General features: G+C 47.1%; 1 protein-coding gene across 1 annotated transcript in view; it reads left to right on the top strand.

Annotated features, from left to right (window-relative positions):
- The first annotated feature begins 604 nt into the window (after positions 1 to 604).
- Positions 605 to 10043, top strand: part of LITAF (lipopolysaccharide-induced TNF factor) — a 49186-nt gene continuing 39747 nt past the window's right edge. The window contains exon 1 of the mRNA XM_011961414.1: positions 605 to 717. The gene's annotated coding sequence lies outside the window, so the exon portion shown is untranslated. The remainder of the gene's footprint in view (positions 718 to 10043) is intronic.

Raw genomic sequence — 10043 nt, 5'->3', positions numbered from 1 at the left:
AGGAGATGGTAGTGCAACAGAAAAAGGTGACAGGGTGGGGGTGTTTCACGAGGGTCAGGAAGGGGAGTATAACCTCAGATAGAGTGGTCCGTGGTGTTTGAGCACAGGTTTGAAGGAAGGAGCAGGCCACATAGACACCTGGGATGCCTGCAGTCCAGGCAGGAGGAGCAGCCATGCAAAGGCCCTGTGGCAGGACGGTGCTGAAACAGCTGGGAGGAGGTCAGTGTGGCTGGAGTGGAGTGAGCAGAGTGGAGGATGTTTTGGAGGTGAAGGGCAGAGAAGAGACAAGGCTTAGGGTAACACAGGGCTCTGGAGTTCTCAGGAGGCTTCATGACCATGGGGAGGGGGTAGGGCAGCTGAGAGAACTAAAACAGAGGTTCTGGAAGGGAGCGGCTGGCTCAGGTCCTGTGGCCGCTGCGAAAGAGACCAGAGGGAACTTTCAAAACCATGTCATCATCATCACCACTTCTCTCACCATTTCCTAAAACCAAAGGGGGCCTGGCTGCACTGTAAGCCCTGGTTACACCCTCGGGAGGTTGAGCAACCTGTAGCTTCCCAGTACCCACAGGCATGGGTTCCTACCTGCGCTTCCCCTTCTGGCCTCAGGAAGAGAAATCCGCCTTGAGCCACTGTAGCTCGTGCCGGGCGCCTCAGATGATGGACAAACACTGACATGGAGGTTTAAATATCAGGAAACACAGAAACAGCCCAACCATGGTGCATCTGGGAGAAAACTCCGACAAGGAAGCCCTTTTGCAAGCCGAGTAGGAGAGTGGCATCTTGGCTTGGTGTTGTCTAGGGCAAAAAAAGGCTCAGCCTCTGGAGAGCCAGCGGGGCTTCAGTGGGTGCCCCAAGAAAGGGGAGGAACCTGCATGGAGACCCAAGAGTGCTGGGGTTTTGGCCGGGCACAGAGGTTCACGCCTGTAATTCCAGCACCTTGGGAGGCTGAGGCAGGAGGATCACTTGAGCCTAGGATTAAGTTTAAGATTAGCCTGGGAAACCCATCTCCACAAAAAATAAAAAATTAGCCTGGCATGGTGGAGCGTGCCCGTAGTCCCAGCTACTCAGGTGGCTGAGGCGGGAGGATTGCTGTGCCCAGGAGGCAGACAGAGGCTGCAGGGAGCTATGACAGAGCCACTGCGCTCCAGCCTGGGTGACTACACGAGACCCTGTCTCTACCAAGAACAAAGAAAGCAAAAAAGCATGCTGGGTTTTGTGCCCTTTCCAGCCTGGCTGTGGGGCCTTTAGATCCCCAGCCCCTTTCTGGGCCTCAGCTATAAAATGACGGGGCTGGAGCGGGGAAAACGGGCAGACGGCTCTCCTTCAGACTGCGGAGGGCAGGGAGTTGCCTCACCTTAAGGGCTTGTTTCTGTTCTGAGTTGGGCTCTGTAGAACACTGTTTTGGAAGGGAAGACTCTTAGGTTCTGTGGCCGGAAAGTCACAGATCTGGGCCATCTAGAAAGCTCTAAGCTCTAGAAGCTCTCCACAGCGTAGGGGCTGAGCGTGGACATAGAGCCAGACAGCTTGGGTTCAAATCCTACTGCTGCCATGTGCTGGTTGTGTGACCTTTGACAACCTGCCTGGCCTCTCTGGGCCTCTATTGCTAAGTCTGTAAAGCGGAGATGATAATATTTCCCTCATAGGGTTGCTGGGAGAGCGGAGTCCGGTGGCCTATGTGGCTGTGACTGTTTGTTAGGTGACTATGATTCTATGACTCATACTCCACCCGCACTCCATTGCCCAGCCCCTCCCCACACCCCCATTGGGTTGTGGAATGGAGCTCAAAGAATGAAATTCTTCAGTGTTATGAAGACGTGTGTTTCCTGGAGGCTACAAGGAAGAGAAAGTGCCAGTAGATGACCCCGAGGTCACAGGGTACTTGTTTATTATGCATTTGTCCTGCCCTGCTCCTAATCAGAATGTAAACTCCAGGGGAATTGGGGCCCCCATCTTGTTACCCCAGTTCTAGCTCCTGAAATGGTGCCTGGTTCCCGGGACACATCACCTGAGAGGGTGAGAAAACTGCCTGACAACTTCAGGAATCAGCCAGACCCGGCACAAATTGCACCCCTAGTCACCTTCTTGCTGTGTGATTCGAGGCATGTTACTTTACCTGTCTGGGCTTCAGTTGCCTACTCTGTAAAACAGCTGGATTGTTGTAAGGAGCAAATGAGACGGTGGATGTAAAAGTGCTTTTACATCCCAGGGCCCAGCACCCAGTGGGTACTCAGCTTGTGTTCTCATCACTATCTTCCTCCTCCCCACCAACTCCTCCTCCTCCTCCCCCTCCTTTTTCCTCGTCTCCCTTCACCTCTCCTGTCCCCCTGCCCCTCCTTCTCTCCCTCCTCCTCCCCTTCTCCTTCACCCTCACTCTCCCCCCTCCTCCCTCTTCCCCTCTCCACTCCTCCCTCTCCCGCTGCTCCTTCCCTCTCCCCTCCTCCCTCTCTCTTTCCCCATCCTCCCTCTCCCCATCCTCCTTTTCCCCTCCTCTCTCTCCTCCTCTCCCCTTCCTCCTTTCCTCCCTCCTCCCCTTCCTCCTCTCCCCCTCCTCCTCCCCTCTGCCTCCTTCCCTCTTCATCCTCCCATTCCTCCCCCTTCTCCTCCTTTCCTCCTCCCCTTCCCCGCCCTTACTTCTCTCTTCCTCCTCCTCCTACCCCTCCTCCTCCTCCTCCTCTATTGGGGTTTCATTCTGCATCAGATGCCAGTTGCTGTGACCTGGATATGTTTTGTTAAATAGAAACACAGTCACGCAGCACAATCCCTGTGGCCAAGAGGACACCTGTGTGCCATTATTAAGTGGATCAGACCTCCCATCCTGAGAACACGCTCTTCCTGCGGTTTACAGGGTCCCTGCCCTGAAGCAGATAACCAGGGTAACCAGGGCCTCACTCTGGGCAGGCGGGAAAGGCCCCACCTGCCATCCAGCTGGGCTGCTTCTCCTGGCCTGGTGAAGATGGAGGCCTTCTTCATCTGCTGCCATGTTACCCAGCCTGTTCCGGGATGGTTTCCCACGCCCCAAGACGAAGGGTTCACCCATTAATCACAGGGCTTGGGAAGCTCACCTGGGCCACTACCTGGGCCACTGGCTGCAGGTGTCATCACCCACAGACGGTGACCAGGGACTGCCCTTGGACATGGAGCTGGGCCGCCTGCTGACTCGGATGTCCTGTCCTGGCCAGAGACAGATCTCACAGGGAGCACTGCCAGATGGAACCCAGGATGCCTAGTTACATTTGAATTCCAAAGAAATAGCAAATGATTGTTTGGTGTAAGTATGTCTTGTGCAGTATTAGGGACAAATTACAAATCTGCAGCATTTGGGACATACTTATACAAATGACAAGTAGGCATTTGCTACTTCTCTGCAATTCAGATTAAGTGGGCATCCTGTATAGTTATGTGCTGGATCCGGTAACACTCCCTAAAGCCTCCTTCTGCCCATGAGCTCACCCCGTTTCAGCTCCATCTTGGTAGCAGCAGAAATAAAGGGTTTGGCCAGGGTCAGGGCCAGGCCACTGAGCCAGGATTGGGGTTGGGGGTGCAACCTCAGGCAAGCCTCCTGTCCTCCTGGTCTCAGTTTCCCCATCTGCATAACTCAGCTGGAAGAATCCCGGCTGCATGGACCTTTTTTGAGGATAAAGCGTGTGATGTATGTGGGAAACATGTTTTGGAAATGGAAAGGTGTTACAGAATTATGAGTGACTGGAATTCGTTGTTAATGGGTAATGCAGACTAGTCAGTGGGGGCTGTTTACTGGCAACTGGGTTCCTTTTTTGGAAATTAGTTTTTTTCAGTAAGCACCTTGCATTTGTTCTTGAAACATTAGAAAATGGAGAGTAGCAAAAGGATGAAAAATTCCCTAATGACATCACTCAGGGACAGCTATTTATAGCTTTTTTAAAAATTTTTTTATTTTTTTGAGATGGATTCTTGCTCTGTTGACCAGGCTGGAGGGCAGTGACATGATCTCGGCTCACTGCAGCCTCCACCTCCTGGGTTCAAATGATCCTCCTGCATCAGCCTCCCAAGTAGCTGAGATTACAGGCACGAGCCACCATGCCTGGCTAATTTTTGTATCTTTAGTAGAGACAGGGTTTTGCTATGCTGGCCACGCTGGTCTCAAACTCCTGGCCTCAAGTGATCCACCTGCCTCAGCCTCCTGAAGTGCTGGGATGACAGGTGTGAACCACCACACCCGGCCTCTAGAGCATTCTTTTTCCTTAGAAAACTTTTCCTCCAGGTGTATGTGTGTATTTCTTTTTCTTTTTAACAAAATAAGTGGGATCATAGTCTGCATTCTTTTAGGGAACCAGTTTTTCCTCCTCTGGCCACTTCCTGTCTGATGTTTCAGAGTAAACCCAGAGGAAAAGCATCTTCCTTTCTGGTCCATGTGATTCCTGGGGTATTGACAGATGTCCTATAAAACCATAGCCTGCCTGGCCTCCTCCTGCTGTGCCTGCAAAGATGCCTGGTTTATGTTAAAAAAAATTGAGATACACTTCTCATAACAAAGTTTAACATTTTAAATATTTTAAACTGTACTATTCAGTGGCATGTAGTGTTTTGCAATCACCACCGATATCAAGTTCTGTAAGTTTTTTTTTTTTTTTTTTTTTTTGAGACTGGGTCTTACTCTGTCACCCAGGCTGGAGTGCAGTGGCACGATCTTGGCTCACTGCAACCTCTGCCTCCCAGGTTCAAGTGATCCTCCCACCTCAGCCTCCCAAGTAGCTGGGACTACAGCTGTGTACCACCATGCCTGGCTAATTTTTGTACTTTTTTTTTGTAGAGACGGGGTTTTGCCATGTTACCCAGGCTGGTCTCAAACTCCTGACCTCAAGGAACCCACCTGCCTTGGCCTCCTAAAGTGCTGGGATTACAGGCGTGAGCCACCACGCCCGGCCTAATTTTTGTATTTTTAGTAGAGATGGAGTTTCACCATATTGGCCAGGATGGTCTCAAACTCCTGACCTCAAGTGATCTGCCAACCTCAGTCTCCCAAAGTGTTGGGATTATAGGCATGAGCCACTGTGCTCAGTCAAAACTTTTTTTTTGTAGTTATCATAATGAGTATAAAGAGGTATCTCGTTGTGGTTTTGATTTGTATTTCCTTGCTGACTAGTGGTGTTGAACATCTTTTCATGTGCTTCTTGGCCATTTGTATATTTTCTTTAGGGAAAGGTCTATTCAAGTCCTTTACCCCCCTCTTTTTTTTTTCTTTTGAGACAGGGTCTGGCTCTGTCATCCAGGCTGGAGTGTAGTGACATGATCTCTGCTCACTGCAGTGTTGACTTCCCATGTTCAGGTGATCCTCCCACCTCACCTCCCAAGTAGGTGGGACCACAGGTGCCCGCCACCATGCCTGGCTAATTTTTGTATTTTTAGTAGAGATGGGGTTTCACTGTGTTGGTCAGGCTGGTCTCGAACTCCTGACCTCTGGTGAGCTGCCTGCCTCAGCCTCCAAAAGTACTGGGAGTATAGTTGTGAGCCACCGTACCCGGCCCCAGTGCCAATTTTTAGACTAGGTTGTTTGTTGTTTTTTTATTGCTGAGTTGTAAAAGTTCTTTATATAATCTGGATGCTAGACCCTTATCAGATATACGATTTGCAAACATTTTCTCCTCTTCTGTGGGTTGTCTTTTTACTCTCCTGATAGTGTCCTTGGGCGCACAAAATTTTCCATTCTGATGAAGTCCAATTTATTTATTTTTTATTTTATTGCTTGTGCATTTGTTTCCACATTTATAAAACCATTGTCAGATCCAAGGTCATGAATATTTATGCTGTTGTTTCCTTCTAAGAGTTGAATGATTCAACCTTTGTATATGATGTGAGGTAGGGATTCTAACTTCATTCTTTTGCATGTGGATATCCAGTTGTCCCAGAACGACTTGTCAAAAAGATTCTTGGCTGGGCATAGTGGCTCATGCCTGTAATCTCAGCACTTTTGGAGGCCAAGGTGGACAGATTGCTTGAGGTCAGGAGTTTGACACCAGCCTGTGGTGGTACATGCCTGTAATTCCAGCTACCTGGGAGGCTGAGGCAGGAGAACTGCTTGAACTTGGGAAGTGAATGTTGCAGTGAGCCAAGATCACACCACTGCACTCCAACCTGGGTGATAGAGTGAGACTCTGTCTCAAAAAAAAAAAAAAAAAGACTCTTTCTCCATTGAATGGTCTTGGCACTCATTGACCATAGATGTATAGTTTATATGTAGACTCTCAATTTTATTTCATTGATTTATATGTCTATTCTTATGCCAGAACCACATACTTTGATTACTGTAGCTTTGTAGTAAGTTTTAAAATCAGAACGTATGGGCCAGGTGCAGTGGTTCATGCCTGTAATCCCAGCACTTTGGGAGGTGGAGGTGGGAGGATCACTTGAGTCCAGGAGTTCAATACCAGCCTGGACAACATAGTGAGACCGCATCTATACAAAAAATTTAAAAGTTAGCCATGGTGGTGCGCTCCTATAGTCCCAGCTACTCTGGAGGCTGAGGTGAGTGGGATTGCTTGAGCCCAGGAGTTTGAGGCTGCAGTGAGCTATGATGGTACTACTACACCACAGAATGGGTAACAGAGTAAGACTCTGTCTCAAAAACAAACTGTAAACAAACAGAAACAGTGGGTCCTCCAACTTTTTTCTTTTTCAAGATTGTTTTGGCTATTTGAAATCCCTTGCAATTCCATATTAATTTTAGGATCCTCTTGTTTATTTTTGCCAAAAAAGCCGGTTGGAATTTTGATAGAGACTACATTGGACCCGGGCCAGGCACAGTGGCTCACACTTGAAATCCCAGTACTTTGGGAGGCCAAGGCTGGCAGATCACTTGAGTCCTGGAGTTCGAGACCAGCCTGGCCAACATGATGAAACTCTGTCTCTATTAAAAATACAAAAATTAGCCAGGCTTGGTGGTACATGCCTGTAGTCCCAGCTACTCGAGAGGCTGAGGCGGGAGAATTGCTTGAACCCAGGAGGCAGAGGTTGCGGTGAGCCAATATCGTACCACTGCACTCCAGCCTGGGCGACAGAATGAGACTCCATCTCAAAAACAAAAACAAAAACAAAAACAGAGATTACACTGGACCTGTACATCACTTTGGGAAGTATTGCCATTTGTGATCATTACTTTTACACATCAACTTAGCTAGCCTGTAGTACCCAGTTATTCAATTAAACACCAATCTAGAAGTTGCTGTAAAAGTATTTTTCAGATGTGGTTAATTTTAGTTGACTTGAAGTAAAGGAGACTATCCTTGGAAATCCAGGTGATCCTAATTCAATCAGTTGAAAGGCATTAATAGCAAAATTGTGGCCAGGCAGGGTGTCTCATGCCTGTAACCCCAGCACTTTGGGAGGCCGAGGTGGGAGAATCACTTGAGCCCAGGAGTTCAAGACCACCTGGGAGACATAGTGAGACTTCATCTCTAAAGGAAAAAAAAAAAAAAAAAATTAGCCAGGAGTGGTGGTGCATGCCTGTGGTCTCAGCCACTTGGAAGGCTGAGGTGGGAGGATCGCTTGAGCTCAGGAGGTCAAGGCAAGAGCGAGCTATAATACTGCCACTGCATTTCAGCCTGGATGACAGAATCAGACCCTGTCAATAAGAAAAACAAAGCACTCCCACCGATGGGTGAAGCGTTAGTTCCTGCCCAAGAGTTCCCAGCCTGCCAGCCTGCCCTACAGATTTTGATCTTGCCAGCCCCCACAATTGTGTAAGCCAACTCCTTGAAATCTCTCTCTGTATCTCTGCCTCTGTCTCTCACTCTCTACAGATAGATAGATTCTCCTCAACTGACGACAGATGTATGTCTTGATAAATCCCATTGTAGGTTTAGAATATTGTAAGTGGAAAAAGCATTTAGACTGGGCGTGGTGGTTCATGCCTGTAATCCCAGCACTTTGGGAGGTCAAGGCGGGTGGGTCACTTGAGGCCAGGAGTTTGAGACCAGGCTGGCCAACATGGTGAAACTCCGTCTCTACTAAAAATACAAAAATTAGTTGGGCATGGTGGTGCACGCCTGTAATCCCAGCTATTCGGGAGGCTGAGGCATGAGAATCGCTTGAACCCAGGAGGCAGACGTTGCAATGAGCCACTGCACTCCAGGCTGGGCAACAAAGTGAAACTGTGTCTTAAAACAAAAAACAAACAAACAAACAAAAAAAACGCAAAAAAAGCATTTAGTATACCTAACCTACTGAACATCAAAGTTTAGCCTACCTACCTTGAACGTACTCAGAACAACTTACATAGCCTACAGTTGGGCAATAACATCTAACACAAAGCCTGGTTTATCAAAAAGTATTCAATATCTCATAGAATTTACTGAGTACTATACTAAAAGTTAGTATAGTACAAACGGAATGCTTGTAAGGGTACTTGAAGTACAGTTTCTTCTGAATGTGTATCACCATCATAAAGTCAAAAAATCATAATTGAACCATCATTAAGTCTGGTACCATCTGTATATGTATATATCTCCTCTCTCTTTCTTTGAAAGATTTCTGACTGATATACCACTTTAACAATATTAAATCTTCTGGTCCGTGAATGTCTTTCCATTTATTTAGGTTTTCTTTAATTTCTTTCAGCAATGTTTTTTAGTTTTCAGTGTATAGGTCTTGCACTTCCTTAATTAAACGTTTTCCTAAGTATTACATTGTCTTCTCTCTCTCTTTCTTTTTTCTTTTTTCTTTTTTTTTTAAGAGATGGGGTCTTGCTATGTTACCCAGGCTGGATTCAAACTCTCATGCTCAAGGGGATCCTTCTGCCTCAGCCTCTTGAGTAGCTTGGACTACAGGTGTGTGCCACCATACCCAGCTTCTATCCTTTTGAGGCTATTGTAAATGGAACCATTTTCTTAATTTCATTTTTGGATTGCTCATTACTAGTATACAGAAATGCAACTGGCTGGGCATGGTGCCTCACACCTGTAATCCCAGCACTTTGGGAGGCCCAGGCAGGTGGATGGCTTGAGCCCAGGAGTTTGAGACCAGTCTGGGCAAGATAGCAAAACCCCGTCTCTACAAAAAACTACAAAAAATTTAGCTGAGCACAGTGGCATAGGCCTGTAGTCCCAGCTACTGAGGAGGCTAAGGTGGGATGATCGCCTGAGCTCAGGAGATCAAGGTGCAGTGAGCTGTGATCTAGCCACTGTACTTCAGCCTGGGTGACAGAGACCCTGTCTCAAAAAAAAAAAAAAAAAAAAAAAAAAAAAGCAACTGATTTTCATATGTTGATCTTAAATCCCACAACCTTGCTGAACTGGTTTATTAGCTCTAATAGGTATTTTGTACATTCTTTAGTGTTTTTACATACAGGATGATATCATCTGTGAGTAGAGATAGCTTTACTTTATCCTTTTCAATCTGGATGCTTTTATTTTTCTTGCCTAATGGCAATGGCGAGAACCGCCAGGGTAATGTTGGACAGAAGTGGCCAGAGTGGGTACTTTGGCTTGTTCCTGTTCTTAGGGGGAAAACATCCAGTCTTTTACCATTAAGTGTGTCATTAGCTGTGGGATTTTCACAGAAGCCCTAAGGTTGAGGAAGTTCCCGTCTATTTCTAGTTTGAGTTTTTTTTTTTTTTTTTAATCATGAAAGCATTATTGGATTTCTTCAAGTGCTTTTTCTGTCTGTCGAGATGCTCATGTGGCCCAATTTACTTTTATCCCCTGGTTGGAAGCCTTGGGTTGGAAACTCAATCTCTGTGGTTTTTTGGGGATCAAAGAAAAGAGTTACAGTCTTACAGCTCTGCCCATAAATAATTGCAGGCTCACAGCCATGGTAAGTGTTTAGGATGCATAAAAACACAAAGTTGGCTCCTGTTGCTGCTCAGCAGTTGGGGAAAGAAAAACAAATGAAGATGTGGTAGTATTCAGTAAAGGACAGAAGAAAACTCAGGCTCACCACTGCTTTTACAGGAAGGAAGGAAGGAAGGTAGGGAGGGAGGGAGGGAGGAAAGAAAGAAGGAAGGAAGGGAGGGAGGAAGGAAAGAAGGAAGGAAGGAAGGGAGGGAGGGAGGAAAGAAGGAAGGAAGGAAG

The sequence above is a fragment of the Colobus angolensis genome, unplaced genomic scaffold (assembly GCF_000951035.1).
Source record: "Colobus angolensis palliatus isolate OR3802 unplaced genomic scaffold, Cang.pa_1.0 Scaffold55, whole genome shotgun sequence".
Lineage (NCBI taxonomy): Eukaryota > Metazoa > Chordata > Mammalia > Primates > Cercopithecidae > Colobus > Colobus angolensis.
The sequence above is the reverse complement of the archived record's forward strand: the minus strand, read 5'-3'. Positions and strand labels throughout refer to the sequence as shown.